This window comes from Callithrix jacchus, chromosome 20, assembly GCF_049354715.1.
Source record: "Callithrix jacchus isolate 240 chromosome 20, calJac240_pri, whole genome shotgun sequence".
Lineage (NCBI taxonomy): Eukaryota > Metazoa > Chordata > Mammalia > Primates > Cebidae > Callithrix > Callithrix jacchus.
In genome coordinates, this window is record NC_133521.1 from 1036352 (window position 1) to 1049848 (window position 13497).

Sequence of the window (13497 nt, forward strand, 5' to 3'; positions counted from 1 at the left end):
AGGCCGACTGAAGATATTCTGGACACGAATAGGATGCCAGAAGGCCAACACTGGGCCCGGCAGGGCCCACTGGGAGGCACTGGCTTGGTCCCAGGGGACCACGGGAAGGTTGGGGTCTGGGCCTGTGGAAACAGGCTGCCACAAAGGCATAAGTGGGGTCTGAAAGGTCCTCTGAGAGGCGGAGGCTGGGCCCGAGGGCCTAGTGCAGGCAGGAGCCCGGTGTGGGGAGGCTGGGCCCGGAGTGGAAGCTTTGGGCCCTGACAGGCCACCGGGGGACAGGAGCTGGCCTGCGAGTGTCCATCACAAGTGATCTGGGCTGAGAGAGGCCGGTGCGAGGGAGGACCTGCGCCCAGAGTAGAGGCCATCACCAGGCGATAGCTCGCTCCAGAGACGTCTTTCAGAGGCATGAATTGGGCCTCAACTGGCCAGTGTGAGGGAGGAGCTGGGCCTGTGGTTGCAGCCAAGATGCAGGGAGGCAGGCAGGCAGGCAGGAAAGATGTTGGCCTGCGGAAGCAGCCAGCAGGCAGCAGCTGGGGCTGCGGGGGCAGCGGGGAGTCCAGAGCTCAGCCCTGAGGCCCAGTCCTGCTTTGTCCTCCCGCTGGCCTCGGGAGGCCCAAGCACTGGGTCATGAAGTCTGCCTCTGCAGATCCAGCTCCTGCCCTCCCGGCAGCACCCCCCAACGTGGGCGCAGTACATCATCACGTGGTCCCCTCCAGGGCCAGCTCCTGCATCCCAGTGGCTCCCTGGGGCCCAGCTCCTGATTCCCATCAGGTGGCCTCTCCAGGAGGCCCATCCTCTACCTCCCTACTGGTAGCCTCACCAGACCTGGATCCTCATACTGGCCACATTTTCGGGCTCAATTTTGCCCCCGGCAGCCTCTTTCGGCTCAGCTCCTCGCCTGCTCATGGCAGGTTTTCATCTGTCGGCATGAAGCTTCTTCAGGTGGGGCTTTCGGGCGTCCCTTCTGCCTCCCGGTGTCCTCAATAGAAGGGACACCCAGAAGGCCCCACCTGAGAAACCTTTGGGTTGACAGACAAAAGGCCGCTGGGAGCTGGCCAGGAGCTGAGCCAAAAGATGCTGCTGGGGTCCAGGCGCAGTAACTCACGCCTGTAATCCTGGCACTTTGGGAGGCAGAGGCGGGTGGATCAGGAGATCAGGAGATCGAGACCATCCTGGTCAACATGGTGAAACCCCGTCTCACCTAAAAATACAAAAAATTAGCTGGGCATGTTGGCGTGTGCCTTAATCCCAGGTACTCAGGAGGCTGAGGCAGAAGAATTGCCTGAACGCAGGAGGCGGAGGTTGCAGTGATCCAAGATGGCGACATTGCACTCCAGCCTGGGTAACAAAAGCGAAACTCCGTCTCAAAAAAAAAAAAAAATTAGCCAAACACGGTGGCACCTGCTTGTAATCCCAGCTACTCAGGCAACTGAGGCAGGAGAATTGCCTGAACCCAGGAAACAGAGGCTGAGGTGAGCCGAGATTACACCATTGCACTCACGGCTGGGTAACAAGGGCAAAACTGCGTATCAAAAAAAAAAAAAATAAGGCTGCCGGGGGCAAAGCTTGGCCCGTAGACATGGCCAGGAGGAGGATCCAGGCCTGGAGAGGCCACCAGTACAGAAGCAGAGGGTAGGCATCCAGAAGAGGCTGATGGGAGGCAGAAGGTAAGCCCAGGGGGCCTTTGGGAGGCACGAGCCGGCCCTAGAAGGGCCCACGTGATGACGTTTTGCACCCATAAAAAGGAGACGCCAGGAGGACTGAAGCTGGCCCTGGAGAGGCTGAATTGAGAACCCAATGCTTGAACCTGCACAGGCCAATATGAGGAGTCTGGAGCCGGGCCTGGAGAAGCCAACTCTGGGACATCTGGGGCCTCTAGGCACCCTGGGTGGGCAGGTGAGCCTGGAGAGGCCAGCGTGAGGCATGAGCCGGGTAGTCCTGGAGAGCCTGAGTCGATGGTCTGAGGGTTCGGGCCTACAAAGGCCGTCGGGAGCTGGGCAGGAGCCGAGTCCACAGAGGTTGCTGTGAGGCAAATTCAGAAGTTGGGCCTGTAGACGCTGCCGTGAGGAGGCGCTAGGCCCCGAGAGGCCTACCTGAAGACATTCTGTGGCTCGAGAGGATGCCACCAGGCCAATGCTGGGTCTAAGAGGGCAGTCTGGAGCACCGGTTTGGCCCGAGGAGGCCACCAGGAGGCCAGGAGCTGGACCTGTGGAGACAGGCTGCCACAGAGGCAGGAGGTGGTCTGAGCGGAGCCCACGATGAGGCCACAAACTGGGTCTCGGGGGTCCACTGAGAGGCGGACGCTCAACCCGGAGGCGTTTAGTGCTGGAAGGAGCCAGGCCTGGAGAGGCCAGGCCCGGAGAAAAAGCTTCGGGCCTGGACAGGCCACTGGGATGCAGGAGCTGAACAGAGAGTTTATGAGAGGCAAGCTGGGCTAAGAAAAGCCGGTGCGAGGAAGGAAAAAAAAAACAAAAAATTAGCTGGGCATGTTGGCGCATGCCTGTAATCCCAGCTACTCAGGAGGTTGAGGCAGGAGTATTGCCTGAACCCAGGAGGCGGACGTTGAGGTGAGCCGAGATCACACCATTGCACGCGTGGCTGGGTAAGAAGAGCAAAACTGCGTTTCAAAAAAAAAAAAAAAGGCTACCGGGGGCAATGTTGGGGCCTTTGGCCTGGGCCCAGACTCAAGGCCAGTACAAGGCGATAGCTAAGGCCAGAGACATCTGCTAGAGGCCAAGTTGGGCCTCAACTGGCCAGTGTGAGGGAGGCGTTGGGTTTGTGGACAAAGTCGGGAGGTAGGCAGGATCTTGGCCTGGGGAAGTGGCCGACAGACAGTGGATGGTGCTGGGGGTGCTGTAGGGAGACCAGAACTGGGCATGGAGAGGCCAATGTCAGGATGTAGCTGGGCCTGTCAAGGCCACCGGGAGGCAGAAGGGACACCCCAAAAGCCCTGAGGAAGCTTCGGGCCGACAGACGAAAGGCCGTCGTGAGCTGGCCAGGAGCTGAGCCGAAAGAGGATGCCAGGGGGCAAAATGTCGGCCGGTAGATACAGCCAGCAGGACGATCCCGGTGTGCGGAGGCCACCAGTAGGAGGCAGAGGCTGGGCCTACAGAGATGAACCTGAGGACCCAATGCTTGGGCCTCCCGAGGCCAGCAGGATGAGGCAGCAGGAGCCGGGCCAGCAGAAGCTGACTCAGGAACGTCTGGGGCCTGGAGATGCCCTGGGAGGGCAGAAGCCGAGCCTGGAGAGGCCAGCGTGAGACATGAGCTGGGTGGGTCTGGAGAGCCTGAGTCGAGGGCCTGAGTTTTTGGGCCTACAAAGGCCACCAGGAGCTGTGGAGGGACTGAGTCCCCAGAGGTTGCTGCGAGGCAAATTCAAACACTGAGCCCATAGACACGGCCGAGAGCAGGAGCTGGGCCCCGAAAGGCCAACCTGAAGACATTCTGGGCATGGAGAGGATGCCAGCAGGCCAATGCTGGGTGCGGGACGGCCACCGGGAGGCACCGGCTTGGCCTGATATGGCCACGTGGAGGCTGGGGGCAGGGCCTGTGGATACAGGCTGCCACAGAGGCAGGAGGTGGGCCTGAGCAGAGGCCACGGTGATGCCATGAGCTGGGCCTGGAGGGTCCACTGAAAGGCAGAGGCTGGGCCCGGTATGGGCCTGGCGCAAGCAGGAGATAAGCCTGGGGAGGCCGGGCCCAAAGAGGAAGCTTTGGGCCTGAACAGGCCGCTGGAAGGCAGGAGCTGGCCTGGGAGAGTCAATGATAGGCGAGCTGGGCTGAGGAAGACCCCTGCGAGGGAGTGCCTGGGCCTAGACTCGAGGCAAGAGTGAGGCGAGAGCTGGGTCCGGAGAGGTTTGCCACAGGCATGAGCTGGGCCCCAACAGGCCAGTGTGAGGGGGCGCTGGGCCTGTGGATGCAGGCAGGCAGGCAGGCAGGCAGGCAGGCAGTTAGGAAGGCAGGCAGAATCTTGGCCTGGGGAAGCCACCAGCAGGGAGCAGCTGGTGATGGGGCGGCTGCGGAGAGTCCAGAGCTGGGCCCGCTGGGGCCAATGTCAGGTGGTAACAGGGCCAGTCCAGGCCACCAGGAGGCAGAACAAAGGCCTGAAAAGCCCCACTTGAGAAAGCTTCGGGCCTACAGAAGAAAGGCCGCTGGAAGCTGGTCAGAAGCTGAGCAAAAAGCAGCTGCCGGGAGGCAGGACGTGGTCCAGTAGATGAGGCCAGGAGGAGGATCTGGGCCTGGAAAGGCCACCAGAAGGGAGGCATAGGCTGGACCTCCCGGAGAGGCTGAGGGGAGGCAGAAGCTGGGCCCCAGGGGGCCGTTGGGAGGCAGCAGCTGGCCCTGGAGGCACCCATGTGAGGATATCTTGCACCCATGTGGAGGAGACGCCAGGAGAGCAGGAGCTGGGCCTGGAGAGGCCGACTTCAGGACCCAATGCTCGGGCCTCCTGAGGCCAGCAGGAGCACACAGCAGGAGAAAAACTCCATCTTCAATGACAATAATACTAAAATTATTAAGTATCAATATAAATAATCCTTTTGTTTCTTTGAGACAGAGTCTCACTCTTTCCCCAAGGCTGGAACCAAGCATATAATCTCGGTTCACTGCAACCTCTGCCCCACCTCCCAGTTCAAAGGATTCTCCTGTGTCAGCCTCTGAAGTAGCTTGGATTACAGGCACCCACCACCATGCCCGGCTAATTTGTGTTTTTGTTTTTTTTTCTTTGAGACGGAGTTTCACTCCTTACCCAGGCTGGAGTGCAATGGTGCGTTCTCCGCTCACTGCAACCGCCGCCTCCTGGGTTCAGGCAATTCTCCGGCCTCAGCCTCCTGAGTAGCTGGGATTACAGGCACGCGCCACCATGCCCAGCTAATTTTTTGTATTTTTAGTAGAGACGGGGTTTCACCTTGTTGACCAGGATGGTCTCGATCTCTTGACCTCGTGATCCACCCGCCTTGGCCTCCCAAAGTAATCTTTGTTTTTCAGTAGAGATAAGGTTTTGCCATGTTGGCAAAGCTGGTCTTGAACTCCTGACCTCAGGTAATCCACCAGGCTCATTCTCCCAAAGTGTTGGGAATGCAGGCGTAAATCACTGCGCCCAGCCCGATTAACATAGTTTTTAAAACACTGATTAGTCAGGCAACAACACCGGGCAGGGGTCTCCTCATTCCCAGTGATGAAAACCACACTCCATGGCTCCAGGGTTGCAAGGGCTGCAGAGCCAAAAGGCTCTGACTTGAGATTTCATTACTTTATTTGTATTGCGAGACAAGGTCCTGCTTTGCCACCCAGCCTGGAGTGCAGTTGTGCACTTGTAGCCCACTGCAGCCTCAATGTCCTGGGCTCAAGCCATCTTCCTGCCTCAGCTCCCCAGTGCTGATACTACAGTTGAGTGCCACCATACCTGGCTAGTTTGTAATTTTTTTGTAGAGTGTGGAGTCTTGCTATGTTGCCCAAGCTGGCCTCAAACTCCTGACCTCAAGAGATCTGCCCACCTCAGCCTCCTGAGTAGCTGAGACTACGAGTACACAGCACCATGCCTAGCTACATTTATTTTATTAAATTTTGAAAAACATTTTTGTAGAGAGGCGGTCTTGCTATGTTTCCCAGGCTGGTCTTGAACTTCTGCTCTTAAAAGTTACTCCCATCTCTGCTTCCCAAAAATCTGGGACTACAGACATGAACCACTGCACTGCACCTGAAGAGATTTCTTTAATCTAGCATCCCATATTTGGTAACACTGGACAAGGCTGTAGAGTTTTCAACACTTAATAATTCAGTAAGAATCAAACTCAACCTTGACCCCTGCCTTCTCTCACACCCCACATCCAGTCTGTCAGGAAATCCTGTTGACTGTCTTCACCATGTACTGAAGATCTCCACCCAGCAACTCACTGGAATCCTCCCCCCTACTTCTCTCTTCTGACCATCTCTCACCACCACCATGACCCTGGTCAGGACCACTATCATCTTCCACCTGGATGTTACCACAGCTTGACCCCCATGCTTCTACCCAAATCTTCCCACAGTCTTTCTCAACTCAGCAGCCAGAGAATGCTTTTACATCAGGAGACAGATCACGTCCTGACAGATCAACTCCTGACAGATCAGGAGACAAATCAGATCAGAATCTTCCCACAGGTCCCATCTCATAGTAAAAGCCAAAGCCCCAGCAATAGCCTCCCAGGGCTTACACAATCTACACCGATCCCCACCCAGCAACTCCATGGCCTCCTCCCCTAATTCTCTCCCCCTCTCCTGCTCCACTGGCCTCCTTCCAGAGCCTCGGACACTTTATTCTGTTGTTTCTGCCCACAATGCTCCTCCTTCAGCACCTCGGCCACCTCCTTCCCCTCTAAGTCTTTGCTCCATTTTCACTTAGGAGGCCACCCCTGACCTTTCTATTTAACACCGCCATCTGTCTCCATTTCCACCGTGTTCAAGTTTTTTTTGTTTTCAAAACAAGATCTCACTCTGATCCACCAAGGCTGGAGCAGAGTGGTGCAATCACAGCTCGCTGCAACCTCGAATTCCTAGGCTCAACCGATCCTTCCACCTCAAGACTCCCTAGTAGCTGGAACGATAGGGGCATGCCATCATGCCTGGCTAATTTGTTTTATGTTGAAATGGGGTTTCACTCTTCTTGCTCAAGCTGGAGTGCAATGGTGCAATCCCAGCTCACTGCAACCTCCACCTCCCAGGTTCAAGTGATTCTTCAGCCTCAGCCTCCAAAGTAGCTGGGATCACAGCTGTGTGCCACCATGCCTAATTTTCGTATTTTTAGTAGAGATGGGGGTTTGTCATGTTGGCCAGGCTGGTCTCAAACTCCTGACCTCAGGTGATCCTTGGCCTCCCAAAATGTTAGGATTACAGGAGTGAGCCACCACACCCGGTCAATTTAATTTTTCGTAGAGACAGGGTCTCACTATGTTGCCCAGGCTGATCTTGGACTCCTGGCCTCAAGTGATCCTCCTGCTAGGATTGCTAAAGTGCTGGGATTACCACCATCAGCCACGATGCTTGGTGTCATGTTTATTTCCTCTTGCTGCTGCCACACACTACTCTATATTAGTCCCTTGAAACACCACAAATCTACCAACTTACAGTTCTGCGAATCAGAAGCCCAAATTAGGTTTAATAAGGCTAAAGTTAAGGTGTCAGCAGGGCTGCATTCCTTCTCGAGGCTCTAAAGTGTTCCTTTGGCTTTTCCAGCTTCTAGAAGCCACCCCCATTCCTTGGATCATGGCCATTAACTCCATCTTTAAAGCCAGAAGTGAAACCTCTGCAAATCTCCCTCTCTAACTCTGCTTCCACCACCACATCTCCTGCTCCAATTCTGACTCTTCTAACCTCTTTCTTTTATAAGGATCTTTGTGACTGCTGGGCATGGTGGATTCCACCCATAATCCCAACACTTTGGGAAGTCAAGGCAGGAGGTATATTTAAGGCCTGGAGTTTGAAACTAGCCTGGACAACATAGTGAGATCCCACCTCTACAAAAGCATAACAATAAATATTAGCCAGACATGGTGGTGAGCGCCTGCAGTCCCAGCTACTTGAGAGGCTGACGTGAAATAATGACTTTAGCCCAGGAGTTTGAGATCGGCCTGGGCAACATAACTGAATCTCATCTCTACAAAAATGAGCTGGGCATGGGTGACATGCATGTGTAGTCCCAGCTACTCTGAAGTCTGAGATGGGAAGATCACTTGAGCTCAGGAGGTCAAAGCTATAGTGAGCTATGATCATATCACTGTGCTCCAGCCTAGATGACACAGGGAGATTGTCTCAAAAAAAAAAAAGAAAAGAAATATATACTTGTTCTCTGTCCACGGTTCCTGGCACAGAGCTTTGAATGCTTATAAAGACCTCAGTCATAGAGGTTGATAGCATCAACTTTAGTTTTAATATTTGGTCTTGGCCCCAGCTTTCTAACACAAGAGACTCTTAAGAACTTTGGGATCTCCAGCATGCTAGGATGCATTTGGAAATTCTTATCCCCAGTTGAGATGACTGGGTGGCTGCACGCTCCTTGATTTCTTCAGGAGGAGGGCTGATTGCCAGAGAAAGCAACCACATGATTAGAGGCTTAGAACTTTTAGCCTCACCTGCTGAAATCCAGGAGGTGAGAGTGGCTGAAGATTGACTGAATTACCAATGGCCAAAGATTTTATCAATCATGCTTGCATAGTACAGCCTCTGTAAACACCCTGGACAACAGGGTTTGCAGAGCTTCTGGGTGCTGAACACAGGAGCTGCTGGGAGGGCGGCGTGTTGAACACAGGGCATGGAAGCTCTGTGTACCTCCCACTTACCTTCCCTTGGGCATCCATCTTTCTTTCGTTTCTTTCTCCCTTTCCTTCCTTTCTTTTTCCTCTTTCTTTTTTTTAAAAGACAAGTTCTGGCTCTTTTCTCCAGGCTAGAGTGCAGTGGCACAATTTCAGCTCACCATAACCTAAGTTTCCCCAGCCCCCAGCTCAATGCATCCTCACCTCAGCTTTCCTATTAGCTGGAACTACAGGTGCACACCACCACACCTAGTTATTTATTTTTATTTACTTTTTGAGACAAAATCTTGCTCAGTAGCCCAGGCTGGAGTGCAGTAGCATGATGTCAGCTCACTGCAACCTCTGCATCCTGGGTTCAAGTGATTCTCCTGCCTCAGCCTCCTCAGTAGCTGGGACTACAGGTGCATATCAACACACCCAGCTGATTTCTGTATTCTTTATAGAGAGGGTTTCACCATGTTTCCCAGGCTGAACTCAAACTCCTGCATTTAAGAGATCCTCCCAACTCAACCTCCCGAAGTGCTGGGATCACAGGCATGAGCCACTGCATCCAGCATGCACATCTCTTTCACTGGCTGTTTCTGAGACATATCCTTTACAGTGAACCAGGAACAGAAAACGAACTGACACATGTGGTGGCTCACATCTGTAATCCCAGCACTTTAAGGGACTGAGGTGGGAGGATCACTAGGGCCCAGGAATTTGTGGCCAGCCCGGGCAACAAAACAAAATCCCATCGCTACAAAAAAATAAATTAGCCAGATGTGGTGGCGCAGGCGTGCAGTCTCAGCTACTAGAGAGCGGGGAGGACCACTTGGGCCCAGGCAGTTGAGGCTGCAGTGAGCTATGACTGCAACATTGCACACCGGCCTGGGCAACAAAATGAGACCCTGTCTCTCAGAAAAAAAGAAAATAAACTGCGTTTCTGAGTTCTGTAAGCTGTTCAAGCAAATGATTAAATCAAAGAAGGGGGTCTTGAGAACCCCTGATTTGTAATAGCTTGGTCAAAGGTACAGGTGAAAACCTAATACTTGCCATTGGCATCTGAAGTGGGGGTAGTCTCATGGGACTAAACGCCTAACCTGCAGGGTCTGTGCCAGCTCCAGGTAGTGTCAGAATAACATTGTGGGATGCCCAGTTACTATCCGGAACACTGGAGAATTTGGTGTATGAGCTCCACACACACAGTCAGTCAGTCAAAGTGTGTGACTAGAGAGAAACCTGGGCTTTTCTTTCACCTAGCGGCCTAACTGCATAGGAGAAGCAATACATGGTGCTCATGAAAAGAGCAAGCATTAAAGTCAATGCAGTCCCTACAGCTGACTCAGCTTAATATCCATGTGAGCTTGGGGAAATCACTCATCATCCCTGTCTTTATCACCTCATTCATAAAATGGGGATAACTGGTACCTGCCTGTGACTTTTTGAGAATTCAGGAAATATTACACTTGATGTTACTGTGATCATCACACCTATTCCAAACTATCTGACAGGGACAGTGATGGATGATAACATCACCAGATCAGAAACCGTAGTGAGGCCTCTCAAGCAAAATTCCATACAAACAAATTACTGTCTCTCCAGAGCCTTCCTGCCACACCTAATTCCCCACTCCCTGAACCGAATGTGCCATCTTAATTGTCCAGGTCTTTACAGTGCTGGTTTCCCTGCCCATTCCCCATCCCTCCACATCCCCCTTCGCTCCCTACTCTCACACAACTCTTCCTCATCTTTCAAAGGCCAGTTTCACTGTCACCTTATCTGGAAGCTTCTCACACTCTCCAGAAGAGCTTCCCATTGCCCGTGATGCATGCACTATTATTTGATCATTTTTGAGTTATTGTCCAAGTCTTTTTGTACCTGAGTAACATGATGCCCAGTCTCCTCCTGAACTCTGATGTCTTTCATGGTAGATCCAGCTGGAAGTGACAAAAAGACATTCTTTAAAAATAAAAGAAGGAATGAGGCGGACATCCATCCAATCCCATAAAAATTTTATAAGATACATGAAAAGCAAACAAAATCCAAGAGCTTCTAGGAAAAACATTAGAGGGAAGCTGTTACTGGGAGACATGCTAAAGGGTTAATTTTTATTGTATTTTACTTTTTTGAGAAAGAATCTTGCTCTATCCCCTAGGCTGGACCGCAGTGGTACAATCACAGCTCATTGCAGACTCAACCTACACGACTTCAGCAATATTCCAACCTAATTTTTATTTTATTTAAGAAATGCATTCTTACTTTTATTAAAGCTGGACTACAGCTTACTGCAGCCTCGACCTCCTAGGCTCAAGTGATCCTCCAGTTTCAGTAGCTGGGACTACAGGTGTGGACCGCAATGTCCAGCTCATGCTATCTTTAATTTTCTTTTAGAGACAATGTGCTGCTATGTCGACGAGGCTGGTGGTGATCCTTTTCCCTCAAGCAGTTCTCCCACCTCAGCCTTCCAAAGTGCTGGGATTACAGGTGTGAGCTGCCACACCCGCCGCAACCTGCTGAGGACCTTAATTTTTAATGATATAAAGAGCTCAAAGCAAATGTTAGAAGGAGCCTAAATGGCTATAGAGGCTGACTGGTCAATTGTGATATATCCATATAATAAAACATTAGGCAACCATGAAAAGGATTCAGATAGATCGATAGAAATTGACAAAGATGTCCACGAATTATGAAAATGAAAAGTGATATTCAATTAGCCCATATGTATTTGAAGAATATGGCCAATTATTTCCTGAGATAAGATTATGGGTCTAATGCGTAAAGGAAATTTTTTACTTCTTCATTTAAAAGTCTTTACTATTTTTATAATTTAATAAAAGATTAAATATATAGATCATCTAATTAGTAAAAGACATGGTAACTCTATAAATAAACAGAAAAGACATGGACAGCCCAGCCTTGGTGGCTGACGCTTATAATAGCAGCACTTTGGGAGGGGGCAGTGGGAGAATTGCTTGAGGCCAGGAATTCCAGACCAGACTGGGAAACATGGCAAGACCTCGTCTCTATTAAAAATCAAAAATAATTAGCCAGACATGGTGGCATGTGCCTATAGTTCCAGTTACTGAGGTGGAAGGATCACCTGAGCCCAGGAGGTCAAGGCTGCAGTGAGTCGAGACTGTACCACCATACTCAAGCCTGGGCTACAGAGTGAGACTTGGTCTCACCAAAAAAAAAAGAAGGAGCAAAAAGAAAGCTAGCTGGGCACGGTAGCTCACACCTGTAACCCCAGCATTTTGGGAGGCTGACTCAGTTGGATCACTTGAAATACGGAGTTCGAGACCAGCCTGACAAACATGGAGAAACCCTGTCTCTAGTGAAAATACTCAGCCAGGTATGGTGGCACATGCCTGTAATTCCAGCTATTCTGCAGACTGAGGCAAGAGGATGGCTTGAATCCAAGAGAAGGAGGTTGCAGTCAGCAGCGATTGTGCCGTTGCACTCCAGCCTAGGAAACAAGAGTGAAACTTCATCTGAAAAAGAAAGAAAGAAAGCGACAAAGAGAAAGCTAATAAACTAAGATAAGAAAATATATATTAAAATGTAACAAAATTTATGAGGCCTTTCATTTATTAAAAATAATCAAACAAAAAATAACTTGTTATTGTACCCTGTGCCAACAAAGGTGCAGTGAAATGGGCATTTTCTTTTACTATTAGTGATGTTAAATTGTATACAAGCCTTCCACCAGGGTAAAGCTTGGAAATTTTTAAAAAAGAATACAGTGACTCACTCTACTGCCTCCTCCAACTCCTGGCCTCAAGCAATCCTCCCACCTCAGCCTCCCAAAGTGTTGGAATTATAGGCCGACAGCCACCATGCCTGAAAGCTCGGCAGTTTACATCAAGTGTAACAAGAATGCCAATGTCCTGTGACTCACAGTAATCTCCTTTCTGGAAATATCATCTTCAGATACAATTCAACCTAAGCAGAAGGTCATATGCACAAACACGGTGAAAATCTAGGAGTAATATTTTTCTGTTTTAAAAACATACGGAACACTTCACAAATTTGCACGTCATTCTTGCACAGAGGCCATGCCAATCTCTCTATTGCTCCAACTTCAGTATATGTGCTACTGAAGCAAGCATGAGTAATTTAAGATAGAGCGGTTAAGCAAAATAAGGAAGAGTTATGGGGAACTTAGAAATCTATGGTATTTATAGGCACCTAGTAACAGCTCAGTAAATATTAGCTGCTACTTTTATTATCTTTATGGTAATTCCACTCAATTAAAAATTGTCATTTAAAATTTACCACTGTCATGGAACATCATGTATTTAACAGTGTAATTGTAAAAACAGATAGAGGCTGGGTGTGGTGGCTCACACTTACAATCCCAGCAGTTTGGGAGGCCAAGGCAGGTGGGTCACCTGAGGTCAGGGGTTCAAGACTAGCCTGATCAACATCGAGTAACCCCATCTCTACTAAAAAATACAAAATTAGTCAGGTGTGGTGGTGCCTGTAATCCCACCTACTCAGGAAGCCGAGGCAGGTGAATCACTTGAACCTGGGAGGTGGAGGTTGTGGTGAGCTGAGAGTGCACCATTGCTCTCCAGCCTGGGAGCAAAAGAGCAAAACGCCATCTCGGAAAAAAAAAAAAGTCCCAGCACAGAGACTCACAGCCGTAATCCCAGCACTTTGGGAGGTTGAGGCCAGGCAGATCACCAGATCACCTGCAGTCAGGAGTTCAAGACCAGTCTGGCCAACATGGTGAAACCCTATCTCTACGAAAATACAAAAATTAGCTGGGCATGATGGCAGGTACCTGTAATCTTAGCCCACTCTTAACCCTGGGAGGCGGAGGTTGCAGTGAGCTGAGATTGTGCCATTGCACTCCAGCCTAGGCAACAGAGCAAGACTGTCTCAAAAACAAAACAAAACAAAACAAAACAAAACATACCATTTGTCCCCTGGCATATGGGGGAATTGGTTCCAACTCCCCAATATCTGTGAATACCAAAATCCATGCAAGCATCTGTAGTCCCAGCTACTTGTGAGGCTGAGGAAGGAGTGCTTTCGCCCAGGAGGTTGAGGCTGCACTGAGCCATAATTTTGCACCACTGCACTCCAGTCTGGGCAACAGAGTGAGAAACTAGGTTGACTTTTAAATATAATTTTTCAGTTCACTTGAGAATTTGGTCAGAACTGTGGCATATAAAAATTCTTCATAGAATAATTATCTAATCAAATTCATGCTAGAATTGGG

General features: G+C 50.5%; 1 long non-coding RNA gene and 1 pseudogene across 48 annotated transcripts in view; both read right to left on the reverse strand.

Annotated features, from left to right (window-relative positions):
* Positions 1-3071: 3071 nt before the first annotated feature.
* Positions 3072-13497, reverse strand: part of LOC144580570 (uncharacterized) — a 185573-nt gene continuing 175147 nt past the window's right edge. For 44 of the 48 annotated variants that reach the window (XR_013530395.1, XR_013530390.1, XR_013530393.1 and 41 more), the window contains 3 exons: positions 11639-11761; positions 10149-10207; positions 3072-4487 (listed from right to left, as the gene is read on the reverse strand). This is a non-coding gene — a long non-coding RNA (uncharacterized LOC144580570). Of the gene's footprint in view, positions 4488-10148; positions 10230-11638; positions 11762-11856; positions 13364-13497 lie in introns of those variants that run through there. The other 4 variants (XR_013530351.1, XR_013530376.1, XR_013530381.1 and 1 more) reach the window with 4 other exon arrangements.
* On the reverse strand, positions 12276-12375 carry LOC128929684 (U6 spliceosomal RNA; annotated as a pseudogene).